The sequence below is a fragment of the Ovis aries genome, chromosome 12 (assembly GCF_016772045.2).
Source record: "Ovis aries strain OAR_USU_Benz2616 breed Rambouillet chromosome 12, ARS-UI_Ramb_v3.0, whole genome shotgun sequence".
In the NCBI taxonomy this organism is placed as follows: Eukaryota; Metazoa; Chordata; class Mammalia; order Artiodactyla; family Bovidae; genus Ovis; species Ovis aries.
The window spans coordinates 44,026,881-44,044,326 of NC_056065.1; the positions used below are offsets into that span (position 1 = coordinate 44,026,881).

At 38.4% G+C, this 17,446-nt stretch overlaps 1 protein-coding gene across 2 annotated transcripts in view; it reads left to right on the forward strand.

Moving 5' to 3' along the window:
* Nucleotides 1-17,446, forward strand: part of RERE (arginine-glutamic acid dipeptide repeats) — a 418,492-nt gene that overhangs the window by 43,254 nt on the left and 357,792 nt on the right. Inside the window, exon 1 of one of the 2 annotated variants that reach the window (XM_060396516.1) lies at nt 1-17,446. This exon is cut by the window's left edge and continues 42,681 nt beyond it; it is cut by the window's right edge and continues 46,685 nt beyond it. The exons of the other annotated variant lie outside the window; for it this stretch is intronic. The gene's annotated coding sequence lies outside the window, so the exon portion shown is untranslated. 2 annotated transcript variants of the gene reach the window in all.

Here is a 17,446-nt window from a genome sequence, read left to right on the forward strand (position 1 = left end):
AAACTACCATGGATGATATGTAAACAAATGGACATGACTTTCATAATGCTTTACATTCAGAAAACTAAGATCATGGCATCCAGTCCCATCACTTCGTGGCAAATAGATGGGGAAACAATGGAAACGTTGACAGACTTTTATTTTCTTGGGCTCCAAAATCACTGTGGACAGTGACTGCAGCCATGAAATTAGAAGACGCTTGCTCCCTGGAATAAAAGCTATGACAAACCTACACACATATTAAAAAGCAGAGACATTATTTTGTTGACAAAGGTCTGTCTAGTCAAAGCTGTGGTTTTTCCATTGGTCGTGTACATATGTAAGAGTTGGACCATAAAAAGGCTGAGTGTTGAAGAATTGATGCTTTTGAACTGTGGTGTTGGAGAAGACTCTTGAGAGTCCCTTGGACCACAAGGAGATCAAACCAGTCAATCCTAAGGAAAATTACTCTCGAATATTCATTGGAAGGAGATGCTGAAGCTGAAGCTCCAGTACTTTGTTCACCTGATATGAAGAGCTGACTCCTTGGAAAAGACCCTGATGCTGGGAAAGATTGAAGGCAGGAGGAGAAGGGGACAACAGAGGATGAGATGGTTGGATGGCATCACCGACTCCATGGACATGAGTTTGCGTAAGCTCCGGGAGATGGTGAAGGACGGGGAAGCCTGGTGTGCTGCAGTGCATGCGGTAACAAAGACTCAGACATGACTGAGTGACTGAACAACAACAATTTACAGAAATGAATTTCAGCCCAGATTAGTCCACCCTTACCTAGTCTTTAAACAAGACTTGATAAATACTTTCATTCTAACGATGATGACTCCTTCTCTAAAGTATTCCATTGAGTCTTGGGGTATCAGATGGATTTCCTTTGTCTTCCTAGTCCACACCCATGTTTGGAACTCTTGTATTATGTGAACTGAAACAAAATCAAGGATCAGTGTTGCTACATGTATTCACAAGTTAGTGGATGTGTAGATTCACATACTTGTTTTATCTTTTGTTCTATAAGCTTAGGACTCTTGGGCTCTAAGCTGGTCCATAAATTTCTTCCTTTCTTTAATAGAAAAGTCTATTTGTAGCCACTAGCCTCATTGACTACTAAATTTAAGTTAATAAAAATAAAAAATTAATTTCTAAGTTCTTACAAGCCACATTTCAAATGCTCAGTAGGCCGCGTAACCAGTAGCTGCTATATTGGACAGTACAGATACAGAATATTATTACTGAAGGTTCTGTTGGACAACACTGGATTAGATTCCTGACTTAGGAGTAAAAGGGGAAAAGGCATGACAATAATATTAAAGCATAACAGTAAATGATATTTTTATTATCCTCTAGAAGAGATACATTTTAGACTTCTTTATTGGAAAGAATTCTTTTGCATGGTCAGGATTAGAATCCAGAAGTACTTCTCTTCACGTACAGAAAATAAACAAATTTTCCTTTTAGTTATTCCTTTTTTTTTTTAAAGGAAATTTTATATTTTTTGGCCATGTCTTGTGTTGGTGGGATCTTATTAATAGTTCCCCAACCAGGAACCTGTGCAACGTGTGAAATCCTAAGCACTGGACTGCCAGGGAAGTCCCTCCTTTTAGTTATTTCTGTGTTTAAAGTACAGTTGAAAATCAAAAGTCTGGAAGCATGTTTATACCTTAGAGTGACCAAGTTCATATAATATTGTTTGGAAGAAAGTCATACTAAGTAAGTAATTGTAAAGAAGAAAGCATCGTTTAGCTGATGGATGCCTCTGTGAGCTCATGGTCTCCACACCCAGACCAGGCCAGGGCCAATGCCAGGTGGTCCTCCTGTCCCCTCCTCCCTTACCCGTCACGTTGATTTCAACTGGTCATTAGACCTAGCACTTCTGTTCCCCTTCCTCTTATCCTTTCTTTCCACCTTTTGAACAGGTGACCTCTCTTATTTCACAGAGGAAATAAAAGCCATCAGACTGGAACTTCTCCATTTCTAGTCGCCAGTGCTACATGTCAGTCATACCTGACTACTTAAAATTAGTGGTGTTCAACATTAATCGTCACTTTATTAAAGTTAAAAAATGTAAAACCAGGTTTTCCTTAAGCCCCAAATTTAATTTATAAATGTCATTAGTCTATTCATGTATTCAGTACATTTTATATAAAAATGTAAGAAAAATAACTTTCAAGATAACTATTGATTAATTCAATTTTAACAGACTTAATTCCTTTAACCTCCAGTTCATTTATAAACATAACTAGCAGTAAATTGCATTTAAAAATTGAATAAACACATGCCTGACTGGGAAAGCTTATAACCTCTTGAAACAAAACCTTCTCCGAGTGCTTATACAACGTTTATAGAAATAGTTAAACTTAAAAATACAGTAAATTTCCCTTAACTCAAACATGTCTTTCCTTCTTTTCCTGTTTCAAGAAGTGCTTCTCATATATCTAAGCTAGAAACCCTGCATAGTGTAAACACCCTCTTGTATCCCCACCGTCTGTAAACCAAGTATTGTTTCTTTTTCTTCTATCTCCTCCCACTCCTGTTCCTCTAGTTCAGGCCACTGTCTCTCTGCCAACTTGTAAACCAGGCTGCTTGTTCAAATCTTATGCCTTTCTGATGTATTCTTCACCACTCTAGTCCTTTTGATATTTTTGTTTCGTTTTATAACAGCGCTAATAAGGCATAATTCCTATAGCAAACCATTCACTCTTTTAAAGTGTACAATTCAGTTATTTTTAGTATGTTCATAGAGTTGTGCAACCACCACCACAATCAATTTAGAACATATCAGTTCAGTTCAGTCACTCAGTCGTGTCTGACTCTTTGCGACCCCACGGACTGCAGCATGCCAGGTCTCCCTGTCCATCATTAACTCCTAGAGTTTATTCAAACTCATGTCCATGGAGTCAGGGATGCCATCCAACCATCTCATCCTCTGTCATCCCCTTCTCTGGCCTTCAATCCTTCCCAGCATCAGGGTCTTTTCAATGAGTCAGTTCTTTGTATCAGGTGGCCAAAATATTGGAATTTCAGCTTCAGCATCAGTCCTTCCAATGAATATTCAGGTCTGATTTCCCTTGGGATGGACTGGTTGGATCTCCTTGTTGTCGAAGGCACTCTCAAGAGTCTTCTCCAACACCACAGTTCAAAAGCATCAATTCTTTGGTGCTCAGCTTTCTTTATAGTCCAACTCTCACATCCATACATGACCAATGGAAAAACCATAGCTTTGACTAGACAGACCTGTGTTGGTAAAGTATTGTCTCTGCTTTTTAATATGCTGTCTGGGTTGGTCGTAACTTTTCTTCGAAGGAGCAAAGCGTCTTTTAATTTCATGGTCACAGTCACCATCTGCAGTGATTTTGGAGCCCCCCAAAATAAAGTCTGTCATTGTTTCCATTGTTTCCCCATCTATTTACCATGAAGTGATGGGACCAGATGCCATGATCTTAGTTTTCTGAATGTTGAGTTTTAAGCCAACTTTTTCACTGTCCTCTTTAGTCCTTCTTTAGTTCTTCGCTTTCTGCCATAAATGTGGTTTATCTGCATATCTGAGGTTATTGATATTTTCCCCAGCAGTCTTGATTCCAGCTTGTGCTTCATCCAGTCCAGCATTTCTCATGATGTACTCCACATATAAATTAAATAAGCAAGGTGACAATGTACAGCCTTGACGTACTCCTTTTCCTGTTTGGAACCAGTCTGTTGTTCCATGTCCAGTTCTAACTGTTGCTTCCTGACCTGCATACAGATCAAGACCTGCATATAATCACCCCTAGAAGATACCCTGTGCTTATTAGCAGTCACTCCCATTTCTTCCTCATTCTCCACACCACTGCCCCCTCCTACCCCACACCCCCACCCTGCACCCCCTCAGCCATAACCAGCCACTTTTGGTCTCTATGGGTTTGCCTGTTCTGGCCATTTCACGTAAATGGAATCATACAGTCTTTTGTGACCAGCATGTTTGCCTACCATGATGTTTTCAAGATTCATCCATGTTGTAACATATATCCGTATTTCATTCCTTTTTATTGCCAAATAACCATCCATTCTATGGATATACCACTTCTTATTTATCTGTTAATTAGTTGGTAGATATTTGGATGGGTTCTGCTTTTTGGCTGTAAAAAATGCTTCTGTAAACATTGACGTACACATTTTTGTATAGACATGGTTTAGGTTTCTCTTGGATATACACCTAGGAGCGAAATTGTTGGGTCATACAGTCCCTTTATGTTTAACATTTTGAGTAGCTGCCAAACAGTGTTCCAAAGTGTCTATGCCATGTTACAATCCCATCAGCAATGAATGTTCCAGTTTCTCCACATCCTTGATAACACTTTTTGTTAATCTATTTTTTATTAATCAAAAAATTTTGAGGTGCTGCAGTGGGCCTTGGTTAGTTTGGGTGAGATTTCTCCAGTTGCAGCGAGCAGGGGCCACCCTTCATTTCTTTGCGGTGGCTTCTCTTGTGGCTGCCGGGCTCTAGAGCACAGGATTGGTCGTTGTGACACAGGAGCTTAGTTCCTTCTCAGGATGTGGGGTCTTCCTGGACCAGGGATCAAACCCTTGCCTCCTGCATTGGCAGGTGGATTCTTATCCACTGTACCACCAGGGAAGTCCTATATTCTTTTTTTTTTTTTTTAAATTTTTGGATTGTAGCCATTCTGGAGGATGTGAACTGATCTTAGTTTTGGTATGTTTTTCCTTAATGGTGTTTAGCATCTTTTCTTGTACTTACTAGCTCTTTTCTATCTTCTTTGGAGCCTTTTGAGCTTTTAAAAATACAAACGTGAGTGTACTAATTACCTGGGTAAAGCTTTTTCTCTGGTGGCAAATGTTCTTCCCTTCTTCCTTGCCTTTTCAGCTCTTAGTTATTTAACTTTTCAGGCTTCAGAGTAGATGTTATTTCCTTCAGGAAACCTTTCCTGACCCCTTTTATTAGCACTCCACCCATCATGTTGTGACTGTTTATCTTCACTTCCTTTCCCAGCAGTCAGTGGGGATTATGCCTGACACATGGCTGGATGAAGGACTGAATACATGGATGAATATAGCTTAAAAAAAAATCCAAAAAACCAAAGTTAAAAAAAAATTCTACCTTGGAATCAGTATCCCATAATTTTTGTGCATGCTTTGTTTCCCTTCATGCTTTTACAGGTGACTCGAGGGTAGGATCATATAGAGAGCAGTGATGCATGGCTGTCGCTCTGCACAGACAGAGGCCAGATGTGCTCTCTGCTTGGTGGCAGTGGCTACTGCCTGCCTCTCTGGGGCCGGGGGTGGTAGTTGCTCTTTGATCTGGAGGTGGCAGAGATGAGGGATAGGGAACGTGGAGAATGGGGACCACAGAGCTTTACCTAGCTGACTCATGCTTTGATTTGAAAAAAATTAACTGCAAAAGTCTTTTCATTCCTTTAAAACAAACAAACAAAAAAAGCTGTAATTTGAGCCTATACCAACAAAGGCCTGAGGTGCCCTGGTTTTAGTTGTGTGCTTTTAGTCTTTTCTTTGTCTTTGTTGAGTATATTTTTCCTCCTTGCCTATTGAAAGGATAATGTTTCCTTTCCATGTTCCATCGAGTCAGTCCTGAGATTCGGAGCCTGATCTAATAATTTTCTCTTATAAAAAAGCCTCCAGGGGATCATCCCAATCTAGGGATTGAACCTTTATCTCTCATGTTCCTGCATAGGCAGGCAGATTCTTTACCACGAGTACTCCCTGGGAAACCCTAAAAAAACCTGCATTTAAATTAATGTGTCAGGAAGAGGCAATAATTAACAGTAATATAATAAATCTTAATTTTTCTCAGGAAAAATTATAACTTTTCAGTGATATAAATACTTGTTTTCTTTGATACTCTGTACTAAATATCTTCTTAGATTGTACCTTCTGTTGAGAGAATAATCCCATTTTGTGTTTTATATGGTATTAAATATTCAGCATCTTTATAGAGTGTATTTTGGTTGACATTCTACTTGGAAGTGGAAAAAAAAAAAAGCTGAAGTCCAGCTAAACAGCTAGCAGTATTTTCTACTAGTTCTCTTAATCCAATGTTTGATCAGCTGGGGAAAATTAAGAACACAGACAGGGACAATGAGCTTATCCTGTTTGCTTCTCATTGTTTTATATGTGCTCTTCTGATAAGATTATGGGAAATCTGTGAACTCTTGGTCCCTTTTGGTAGAGCATCACATTAAGTGTTGGATTGGTGATGCTAAAGAGAGTTTGATTTTGGCAGCCTTTCACTTAGTTATGGGCAGAGGGTGAGAATTTCCATTGGTATTTCTTCCGTGTTAATTTTAGAAAAAATTATTTCGTGAAGAAAAGATGGAGCAAGTAACTTGCTAATCTATAGAAAGAGTATACAGAATAGTAGTTATTAGAAATAAGCTTCATTTAATAGCAGTAGGAAAATATTTACTTTGTGACACTTGCCATTTCTTGACATTTTATTTTTGTATGTGTGTTTTATATTGACTGGCAAGTAGCTTCATTATCTTTCACCACTGGAAGCAGTGGTGAAGAAAGGTAAGTGACTTTCTAATGAGGGAATTATTTTCAAAATTTCAAACCCATTAAAACTAAAGAGATTATTTTCAGTGCCAAATTAATATAAATTGCACATTTTTTTACTAGTAGTAAAGTGATACTAATCGTCAAAGAGAACTTTCAAAAAGATACACTAGTTCAGCAAAGCAGACTAATATTTTAGAGAGAATACTACCAGTAATAAAAAGGACAGAATTATGATAGTTTGATGCATTAATTTTAATAACTTCCCCCCCATAGATCTTGAGTCAAGATGAGAAAAGTTAAACAGAAATATGGTTCTCATTTTGATTGTACTGAATTTATTATACAAAATGCTATCCTCCCTTCAAATACAGACTTGGGCTTTAGGTCTTTTTTGTTTAAATGAGTGTAGGTGAGTGAGGCTGATTTTCTGTAGCAGTGGGTCTTTTCACTGGGTCATTCACAGCAGCGCAATAAAAAATGTAAGAATTGGAATAGAGCCATTTAGGCAGTAGCTATTTCAGTTACAAGTGGTCTTCTGCTTTTTAAAACAGCAAATTGTTAGAGATGATCTAATTCTGTTTTATGAAATGGTTGCTCATAAAAATACTTGTCCCTTGTCCTATAGTTATTATAAAATGTAAGTTCTTTTATTTACTTTTCTCCTTTATAATACTTTTGTTCCAGTGGTCTGCCACAGATTTGGGGGGTTCTGCATTTTATGAATATGTGATAAGTCCATTCTACAAAGGCAGTTTATTTTTGCTGATGTGCCTGCTTAGAAAGTCTTTTTTTTTGCTCCTTTGCAGGTTGTCAATTAAAGGGTCTGCCTTTTAGATTTTTAAATTCTTTCTATCAATTCCGTGTGCCACTTGGTATGTACCATTTTGTTTTTGCCTTACAATGCTTTTCAACCCTCCCCAGCGGTGGATTGTTCATGGAGCTAATGAAGCTTAAACCAAAGGGACCCTCACTTGCCTGAGCCCCTAGGCATTTTATATATCACATTTTGTAGTCTTTTTCTTAAAGAAGTCCCTGCAATTATGTAAACGCTAGACCCCACAAAATCTGCCTTTTCTAAAATAAAAGACTATTAGAGGAGATGAAAAACACATCTAAGTGTATGTTAGCTTTAAAAAGGATTTGAATAGAATGTTTGAATGGGTTTGTGTGTGGTGTCAGATTTAATTTATCATGATAACCATCAGTAGTGCACCAGATGTTTTGACTGTATTTAGCTTCATATTAAATTAAGCATAGCCAGTGGCCTCTGAAGTCCATCTGTACTGCTGCCAAAGGTATTGCTGAAGACAGCGCCGTTCCTGGCTGTCACCTCTGCTAGCTGCTCTTCCCTCTTGCCTTGATATTTAGGCTTCCAAATAGCTCTCACAAAAGCTGAGTCTTTGTATTTGAAATTTGCATTCTGTAAATCTGCTATACTGAATCAAGGAGCTGGTGTTTCTCTTTTCATTCCAATAGGTAGTCATTTTTAATTTTTGCTTATTCGCTGGAAACAAATCAAATAAATAAGATTAGTTAGGACTTTATTGAGGTCTGAAGTCTAGTGAGAGAGAAGCCATTTATACACAAGTAACAGTGGAACACATGTATGTCTGAGATTTTTCTGTACCTGCTATTAATCATGGGAAAAATAGATTTTGTCATATAAGTGCATATTGAGATCTGAAAACCCCTAGTTTTGTTTGCACTCAGAAAGATGTGTATTAACCTTTATAAGGATTTAAATGAATACTCCCTAACTTTTACTTGATTCCTACTTCATCAGCGTAATCAGAGACCGCATGGATTCTCTTCCCAAGAGTGAGGGTAAACCATACGTCTGTGGTGTTCTTCGTGTGACGATCATTAAGATGGCAGACCCTGCAGATCAGACAATTTCCTCTCATTCATGCGCTCACTCTTTCCTAGAAAAGCATTTAGACATCTCTGAAATTAGACCTGTAAAGCCTGTGCTAACGCCAGAACAAATATCTTGGAAATTTTATCATAATGTTGCTTTTTAAGGTCCTAAATGTCCTCTATTTAAAATGAAATTCTTTTGTATTAACCTCCTTTCATATGCTAGCTTTCACCAGACTGCAGAATTGCCTGATTTGACTTTCTAATGTAACTGTAATGAATCTTCTGGGAAGCCAAACGATTGAACACACGTACTCTGAGACTCCATTGTAAAATATTCAGTCAGTCCTGTCGATGTTGCTGATTAAAAAAGGGGGAAGAGAAGAGCCAAAACAGAAAAGAATTAGGAGTGGGAGAGAAAAATGGTAAACTTCCTAACATACATTAAAGCTTAAAATTAAACATATTCTCTCAGGGATTTCAACCTTTACTAGACATCATGATATGCAATTATACCTTGCTTGTCTGTATCCAGGGGCACCTTAATAAAAACATCAAGCTAGGGGGAGGCAGAGTCAGCTTTGTAAAGCCAGAATGAGGGCATACGATTACATTCAGTTTTGACATGTTTATCTGAAAAGGCACTTGGAAAAAACCTGTCCATTTGCACAAGCAGACAAATTGCTCTATGCATTAATGTTGAGTCCCCTGCAGAGTTAAATATTTGCTAGCCAATAAATGCAGCACCTATGCACGACAGAGCCCAAATGTTTAACGGTGGTCTCTCAAATATATGTTCCTTATGACATACTTGGGGTCATATTTAATAGCTGGAGAAGCAAGAGGAAGGCTTTTCTATGATGTGTTGTTGTAACTAGTTTATCCCAGGTATTTATAATTGTAGCAATATGTGTTTGGCTGATCCCTGTGAAAGAAATTGAACACCAGAGTTTAATAATTAAGGATTTATTAGTTAAAACTGAATGTTGTAATGAGCCAGATGCTGCTGCATTGAAATAGCCATTTTCATTAGCATTTTTAAATCGAAGAGAATTGAATTTAGATTTGGAATGCCTTGACTTTGATGAGTAGTTAACATTTCAAAATCTTTTAAAAATCCATCAAACAAAAGGTAAATTTCCTTTAGTCTCAATGAAATACCAACATTCACCCTGAAATATAGGTAAGTGAATGAAAGCCTCTAACTTTTAAAAATAGGAAATTCTGTGTTTTGAATACTATAAAATAATCTTAAATGCTTTGTGAAAAGAAATGGTTACAAAAACATGTGGAGGATGAAGAATTAATTTTACTTTTGACTGGAAAAGGTATAAATCACTCAGATGGAAGAGGCAGTGGGACGGGGAATGGGCACGTGCTTTTTTCTCTCTTATCGAGGGGAAGCATTTTTAATAATAGCTTGAGTGGATTGATAAAGCATCCAAAGGAAAGTCCCAGGAGAGGAAGATTATGCTAGAGAGAGAGATCTCTCTATGAATCATTCACGCTAACCTCTTGCTGAAACACAGCTTGCATTTTTAATGAAGGATGATTGCATTTCATAAACAGACTTTAAAAATTAAAATAATATTGATCCTTCCTCATTTAGGCCTATTAAAATAGCATGTTATGCATCTCTTTCTAGTAGCTCAGGACAGATTATTCTTATTATTTTCACTAGTACATACAAAGTTTATTTCTCATCAGAAGTTTCTTTAAATTGGACTTTGATGAACAATCTTTTTGAAAAAATTTAATAGCTATGAAAGTGAAATTTAAGTATTGTGACTTGGTTTAAAGTTTGGTGCTTTAAATGATTTTCAAGATAAACTATCTCTGGTAAATTTCATTTACTTTCCTTTATTTCTTTTGATCACATCAATTTCCTACAAAGGAAATGGATTTATTAATTAAAACATTGACTTAGATTAGGAAAGGGGACTGGCTAGATTTCAGGAACCCTTGGTTTACTTAACACCCTCATGACTAAAGGCTAGTCACATTATCCATCAGTAATCAGTGTTTTTACTTTTAAATATATCCCTCGGTGAGATAAAATATGTATTAGGTTACCTTGAAATCTTCTGAATGACCACTTTGCAGTTATGTATTATTTTGAAGACTCTTCTCTGAATAGGGTCATAGGGATTGTGTGGTTTAATACCTTCCACGTCTTATACTGCTGGAGAATGATACTGATGGTGTTGCTTTCCTTTTTTTTGTTTGTTTAATGAGAGTGTTCCTAATCTTGAACTAAAAGATTTAGTTCAAAAATATAAAACTGGTAAGGAAATACTTCTCTGAGGTAGTTGGATCAGAAACACAAGACAAAGTCAGAATTCAGCACCACATGATAATCTTTTTGGTGATAGCCAGGAACATTTTTATTTTTATTTCTGAAAAATGGCACAATGGTCATACATAAGAGCACACTTAGGAGGCAGGCTGGTTGGAGTCAACTGCTGTCTCTAGCACTTACCAGCCGTGTGACCCATAGGCACGTTATTCGGCCTCTGTTACTTTTCCTTGTCTGTAAAATGCAGATAATAATACTGGCCCTTCCTCAGGCTGTTGTGAGGATTACTTGGGTTACCCCAGAGAGCTCTGTAATTTTTGGCCATTACTGTACTGTATTATTTATTTCAATTTTGTCTTTTTTACTTTTTTTTGCAATGATTAAAGAAAAGTTATTTGGGAAATGTTCTTACACTACAGTTGAATAGAGGAAATTCTGTTATGCCTTCTGGGAATCAAGTTTTTTAATTTCCAGCTTTGCCTTTTATTTTACATCGTTAGTCTTTGTGCATCACTCGATGGTGATACTGATCATTTAGTTACTTTTTTAATTTTTTCAGTGAAAGGGACCCTCAGCTAAAGATTAATCAGACCTTCTCTGACTTGATCTATGGAGTTATCATGAGGACTCTGTTCAGCTTGCTAATTGCTACAGGAATAAGCACTGTAGGATCTTTGAATAAAACCATACATATTGTACATGTTCTTTTGCTTGACAGATTTTTATCCTGGATAGGAAGGGATCTGCTGAGCCAGACTAGCCAGGTTAGCATAATTTTAACTTTGTTATCATTCAGGAATCCTGGCCAGAAACATGGAATTTGCCCATCTCTCTCCTGCCCTCTCAATTCTCTGTCACAGACGTTTGCAGGTAGGGGCCAAGTAATGAAAACATGGCTTCAATCAGAGAACTGCCTTCATTGCCATGTTGCTATTTATCTGGAAATAAAATGACTCTGCTGTTTTTTAATTAAACAAAAACAAAATGGTAAATTATATGTGGGCAAGGCTGGTTGTTGTGTTGTGTTGGGCTGCTAGTTTGTGTTGACCCTGGCAGGGGCAGCACATTGAGAACCAAGGCCAGCTAGGGCGTGTGGCTTCTCTGGGTGCTCCAGGGCAGGAGAATGATTTGTTCTTACTGTTTTACCTGTTGATAGTAGCTGAAGGAGTGGGTATTATGAGAAAATAAAAGAATCAAATTTTAGCTGAATCAGTAGCATTTCATTAACGCTCTCCTATTACCCCTGTACACTGTCTTGTCTGATGACCTTTTGTCTGAAGAAATCTTATGGAGAAGAGTTTTTCTTTTTTCCTCCTTGGGAACAATCTTGACCTTAGGTATTGTTAGGAAACAGTTTGTTTTGGGATCCTTCCAATTCCTTTTATGTGAGTGACTTTCTTACTTCCCCCACCAGCCCAAAGCCACTCTCTCTACCCTAACTTGTTGCTGGCAGCTTGTTGCCTTATACCTACCTGCATACCTCTCAGGCCTCCACGTGGCAGCTTTTCCACCTCAGCTTCTAGAGACCAGATTTGAGGGCTTGGTATTTTCTGCTCTCAGTCATCTGGTTGAACCATTACACATTCAGATGTCTTACCTGTAACTTCCAGAATTATTATTCTCAGTAAGTGTTAGTTGCTCAGTCATGTCTGACTCTTTGCAACCCCATGGTCTGTAGCCTGCCAGGCTCCTCTGTCCATGGCATTTTCCAGGCAAGAATACTGATGTAGGTTGCCATTTCCTTCTCCAGGAGAATTTCCCGACCCAAGGATTGAACCTGGGTCTCCTGCATTACAGGCAGATAGATTCTTTACGGTATGAGCCACTAGGGAATCAGTAATATAAGGTATAAATAAATAATAGGTTGCCTTCACTGCATCCTTCTTTGTACCAGGCACTGTCCTGTGCTTTCTGACAGTATGTTAGGACATTGATCATTGTGACAAGACTGGGAAGGAGATACTGTTGTTTCTTCATTTTACAGATGAGAAAACAAAGGCAGAGAGAGTAGTAATTTATTCATTTTCATTTTTAATTGAAGAATAATTGACTTTACAGAATTCTGTTGTTTTCTATCAAACCTCAACATGAATCAGCCATAGGTATACATATATCCCCTCCCTTTTGAACCTCCCTCCCATCTCCCTCCCCAACCCAGAGAGTAGTAATTTAAATAGAGTTATTGAGGTGGTAAGTAGGTAGTTGAGCAGGGTTTCAAACCCTGGGGTCGGGATCTGGGATCCATAGACCCAAAGCTGCATCCCTGTGCTGCGCTGCCTCTCTGTCAATCTGCATGGATTTCAAATTGGTGGAGTTATAGTTGTCAAGGTGACAACTGTGTGTATATTAAATGTGTGTGTTGGGGAGGGATAGGAAGAGAGGTGTGGAGGCTTTTTGCTTTGTTGTCTCCTCTTCAGGCCCAGTGTTGCCTGAAATCATTTTTTCTCCACAATTTACCTGCTTGTCCTTACTTTCTTTCCTTCATATTTTTCTAAATATCTGTTTAAGAGAACATTTGATTTAAAGACTTCATATAATTTTGAGCAGGATACTTAACCTCTTCCAACCATGGCTGCCTGATTTCTAAAATGGGCATATCAGTAATACCTACTTTTAGGATGCAGTAAGGAGCAAGTGAGAGGATTGAAACAGAGTGCTTGGTTCAGTTCCAGGCACATCTTGACTGTTTTGTTTTTGTAGCCAGAGGGTGGGCGGAGGTGGGGTTGCTGGCTGTTTGTAAGCAAGGGCTACTTGAATGTCTGTATCTTTCAGGGTTAATGGGAAATGGTCCTCATGGGCAGCAGAAGGCTGCCTCTTTCAGGAAGTGTGCTCAGGTATTTCAGGCACTTCGGAGCACCTTTTATTGGAGACAGACATCACTGATCATTGCTTTTGAAATGATATGTTCAGTATTATAGTAGCTTGACACTATGAAAGACATACTGTGAAGCAAAATCTTACTTACTTGAGGGCATTCCATCGTTGATAAGTAATAGAGATTAATTTCAGAGGAAACAGGAAAAAAGCAGGTTGATTATGCATATGAAAATATATAAAGTCATCAAGAGAAGAGGATTCAGAATATGAAAGAAAAATTGTTTTTATGTGGTGACAGTAGCCAGTTTTCCCAGTCTCCAGATAAATATTAAGTTTGCCTTTGCCAGAAACCTTAAAATAGCAAGTATTTCTCAGTGTTACAGATAAGTGAGAAAACACCTTTATAGCAAAAGCAATTTTGTAAAATATGTCTTTATTCTTACTTCTGGATACTTAAAAAATAATTTTTTAAATTAGTTTCAAAAGGAGGATTTATAAGCAAGCTTTCTTAGGCTGTGTTAATATCAGAGCTAATATTTGTGACCTTTTCCCACTGAAAAATAAAGGTGTTATTTAAAAAGAAACTCCCCAAATTAAATGAGACCTTAAAATCCTAATTATTCATAATTCTAAAGCATTCAGTAGTATTCTTTAACAATGAAAATCTCTGAGTTTTTTTCCTGTTTAATGTAGCCATTAATCCTGAAAGCATGGAGGATCACAAATGTTGGCAGATAATATAGAAAAGATGTGTAGGAGGAATTATATGAAAAGCACAGACTGAGTATATCTTTTCTACAATCCAGTTTGCAGACTGTATTCCTGTTTTAAATGTTTAAGTTTTCCGTCCTTAACTGCTTTCTCCTTCTCTCCCAGCCCCACTGTATTTCAATAATGTATGCATATATTAATCAGTATTTAAATTCAGTTTTGAAAAATGAAATTAAATTATTATTTGTCCTCTTCCCACTCCTGCTGACCCCAGATATCCCTACAGTGGGAAAACCTTATTGGTAATTGGCATGACAGTTTCTTAGTATTTTTTTCTTTGCTTCTATTATATGTAGCTTTTGGCAGTTACAGAAGATGTCCACAGAATCCAGTCCTCCGGGCAAATTCCCTGGGGTGACTGACTGATGGATCCTGGTTGTGCAGTTACACTAATCTGTGGGCTGTGAGCTGGAGGGAGCTGCCACACAAAGCTGGGGTTCCTGCACCCATCACTAGTTCCCAGCTTGAAGCTTTTTTGTGCTGTTTCTTGGCAGTTTATTCAAAGAAACATTTGTTACATTTCTATCTATTTGGTGCCTACATAGTTTCAACTGTCACAGGCAAGGAAAACAGTATCCTAAGATTCTGTGCCTAACCAGAGCATGTATTTGTAGCAACCTAAGGCATTTGATTTAAGAAATTATGTGATTCTAGCAGTAGGTAAAATATATCTTTGTTCCAACTCTACTTTTAGAGGCAGTATTTATATATTATTAAAAAGTCTGTGCTATTTAATGTGAGCTAGTCAGTGGCCAGAGTGTGATTATATTTGGTGGCTAAAATTAAAGTTTTATGGCAAAAAGGGGAAGAGAACGTAGAATTACACAAACCAGAGGCTGAGCCTGCTAGGTTACCATGGCTGTTTGTAGATGACCACTGCAACCTCAATGAATGGGTGTTTATCTTATTATGATCCCTGATAGGAAAGTATTTTGTTTAGCCCTAAAGTATTTTTCTTTTTTAAGTCCTTGGCTTGTGAAGAGGGAATATTATTTTGAGAGTAGGTATTTTGATGGCACAAAATGATGTAACATTTTAGAGTTTAATTGGACTGTGTAGTAGTTCTAAAAGGGACTAGAGTTGGTTAGTATGGAAACTTAAAAAACAGAAAAAGAAAACCACAAAAGTTGATTTGTCAATTAGTAGTATTCTGGAGTAAATTCAACACTGTACATTGCCTGACAAGAAATCTCAGGCATTGGCAGACTAATTTTTGTCAGTCAGCTGTCATAGTATTCTAAAGTTAAAGAAGATCAAATACTAAAGCTAAACTGGCAGTGTGGGTAAGAATGAGCTGCTTTAGTTAAGTTCTTTGCAGATGTTAACAGTTGTAGAAAGGAATGTTGCAAACTTACCTAAGTGAAAAGATTGTTCACCATTATTAGGGTCTTTTTTGGATACCAGTGGCATTTCATAGTTAGAGAAAAGACTATAGTGGCAGACTGTTGAAAAGGCCGAAAGGGGAGAGGAGTTAAGACACCATCCTAGGAGTAGGATGGTGATGACGTTCAGAGAAGGAAAGTATATAATTTACTGATAGAGGATAGAAGCAAAACCTGAATCTGGGCAGTTTTGAGTCCAATATCCAGGCCCTTAATCACAACGTGAATGGGCAAGAAGCCCCTGAAAAAGCCTGAACACTGCTCACTAAAAGAATGCTTGTTGGTTCTTGAAACGCCCCTGGGGTTCTGGCTCTCCCCTGGGCTGTAGAGGCAGCGTTGTGCCAGTCTGGTCTGCTCGGTCATCTTCTCTCACTGGACCTGCAGCATTCATTCATTCCTTCAGCAGATCTGTGTCAACTAATGACCGTGTGTATGCCCAGTGTGGCTCTAGGAGTGCTGGCCTCCTTGTTACCCTCCAGTCTTCCACTTTAGTCCCTCTGAAACCCATTCTTGATGCAATGAGAGTGATTTCAAAAATATAGATCACATCAGTCTCTTACTTAAAACCCTTTAGGTATTCCTTATCCCACTCGGTATAAAATCTAGATTTCTTCTTGTGGCCATAGCCAGATGCTGGCATAGTTGGCTCTCCCAAGTCTTTATGTGACCTCTGACCACTCTCTGCTTTGCCCCCACTCTGTTAGCTTGAGCTAACAGAAGGGATTGAATCCTTGGCCTCCTGTCTGCTCTGCTGTTTCAGGAACCGGCAAGTTGACTCACCCTGGGTGTGTTTATCCTAACCCCCATCTGGAATGCTTTTATATGGAAGGTTTTTGCTTTGTTTGCTTCCCCATATGATTGAGGCCCTCCTTCAGCATTACTCCTTTAGGGAGCCCGCCCCACCCCCCGCCCCGGCCCCCAGCCTAACCTAGCCATCATGCTGCATCACCTTGTTGTTGTTCAGTCGGTCAGTCATGTCTGACTCTTTACAGCCCCATGAATTGAAGCATGCCAGGCTCCCTTGTCCTTCACTCTCTCCCAGAGTTTGCTCAAACTCCTGTGTTGAGTCGGTTATGCCATGCAATAACTGCTGCCCCCTTCTCCTCCTGCCTTCAACCTTTCGCAACGTCAAGGGCTTTTCCCATGAGTCAGCTCTTTGCATCAGGTGGCCAAAGTATTGGAGTTTCAGCATCAGTCCTTCCAATGAATATTCAGGGTTGATTTTCTTTCACTGTTTATTATTTTCAAGTCATTTATTGTCTGAAATTATGTTGTTTGCTTAATTATATATTGCTTGACCCCCTCCCCTGACTGTAAGTTCCATAAAAAAATTATCTGGGGTTGAATACCTTGTGCCAGGTATGTTTCTCAAAAAATAGTAAGCTCTCAAGAAGTGTTTTGAAAGTGAATAAACTTACAGTGATCTCCTCCGTGTATCTCTTATTAGAGTCAGCCCCTAAAGTGGAGTTGTTAGTAATGAGCTGGTTGGGAGCACTAGTTCTGGGTTTCTGATCTTGACACCATTTACTAACTGTGTGACCTAGGACATGTGTGACATTCTCCTTGACTCCTCCAGATTTCAAATTCCATATCCCAAAGTTGTGATGAATAATAATTATATTCATTTCATGGGGTTTTTGTGATGCTTACAGGAGTAGATGATTAAGTAGTAGTTATTATTCAGTCACTAAGTCATGTCTGACTCTTTGTGGACCCCATGGACTGCAGCACACCAGGCTCCCCTGTCCTTCAGTATCTCCTGGAGTTTGCTCAAAGTAAAACAGTACCTGGCTTCTCTAGTGGCTTAGACGGTAAA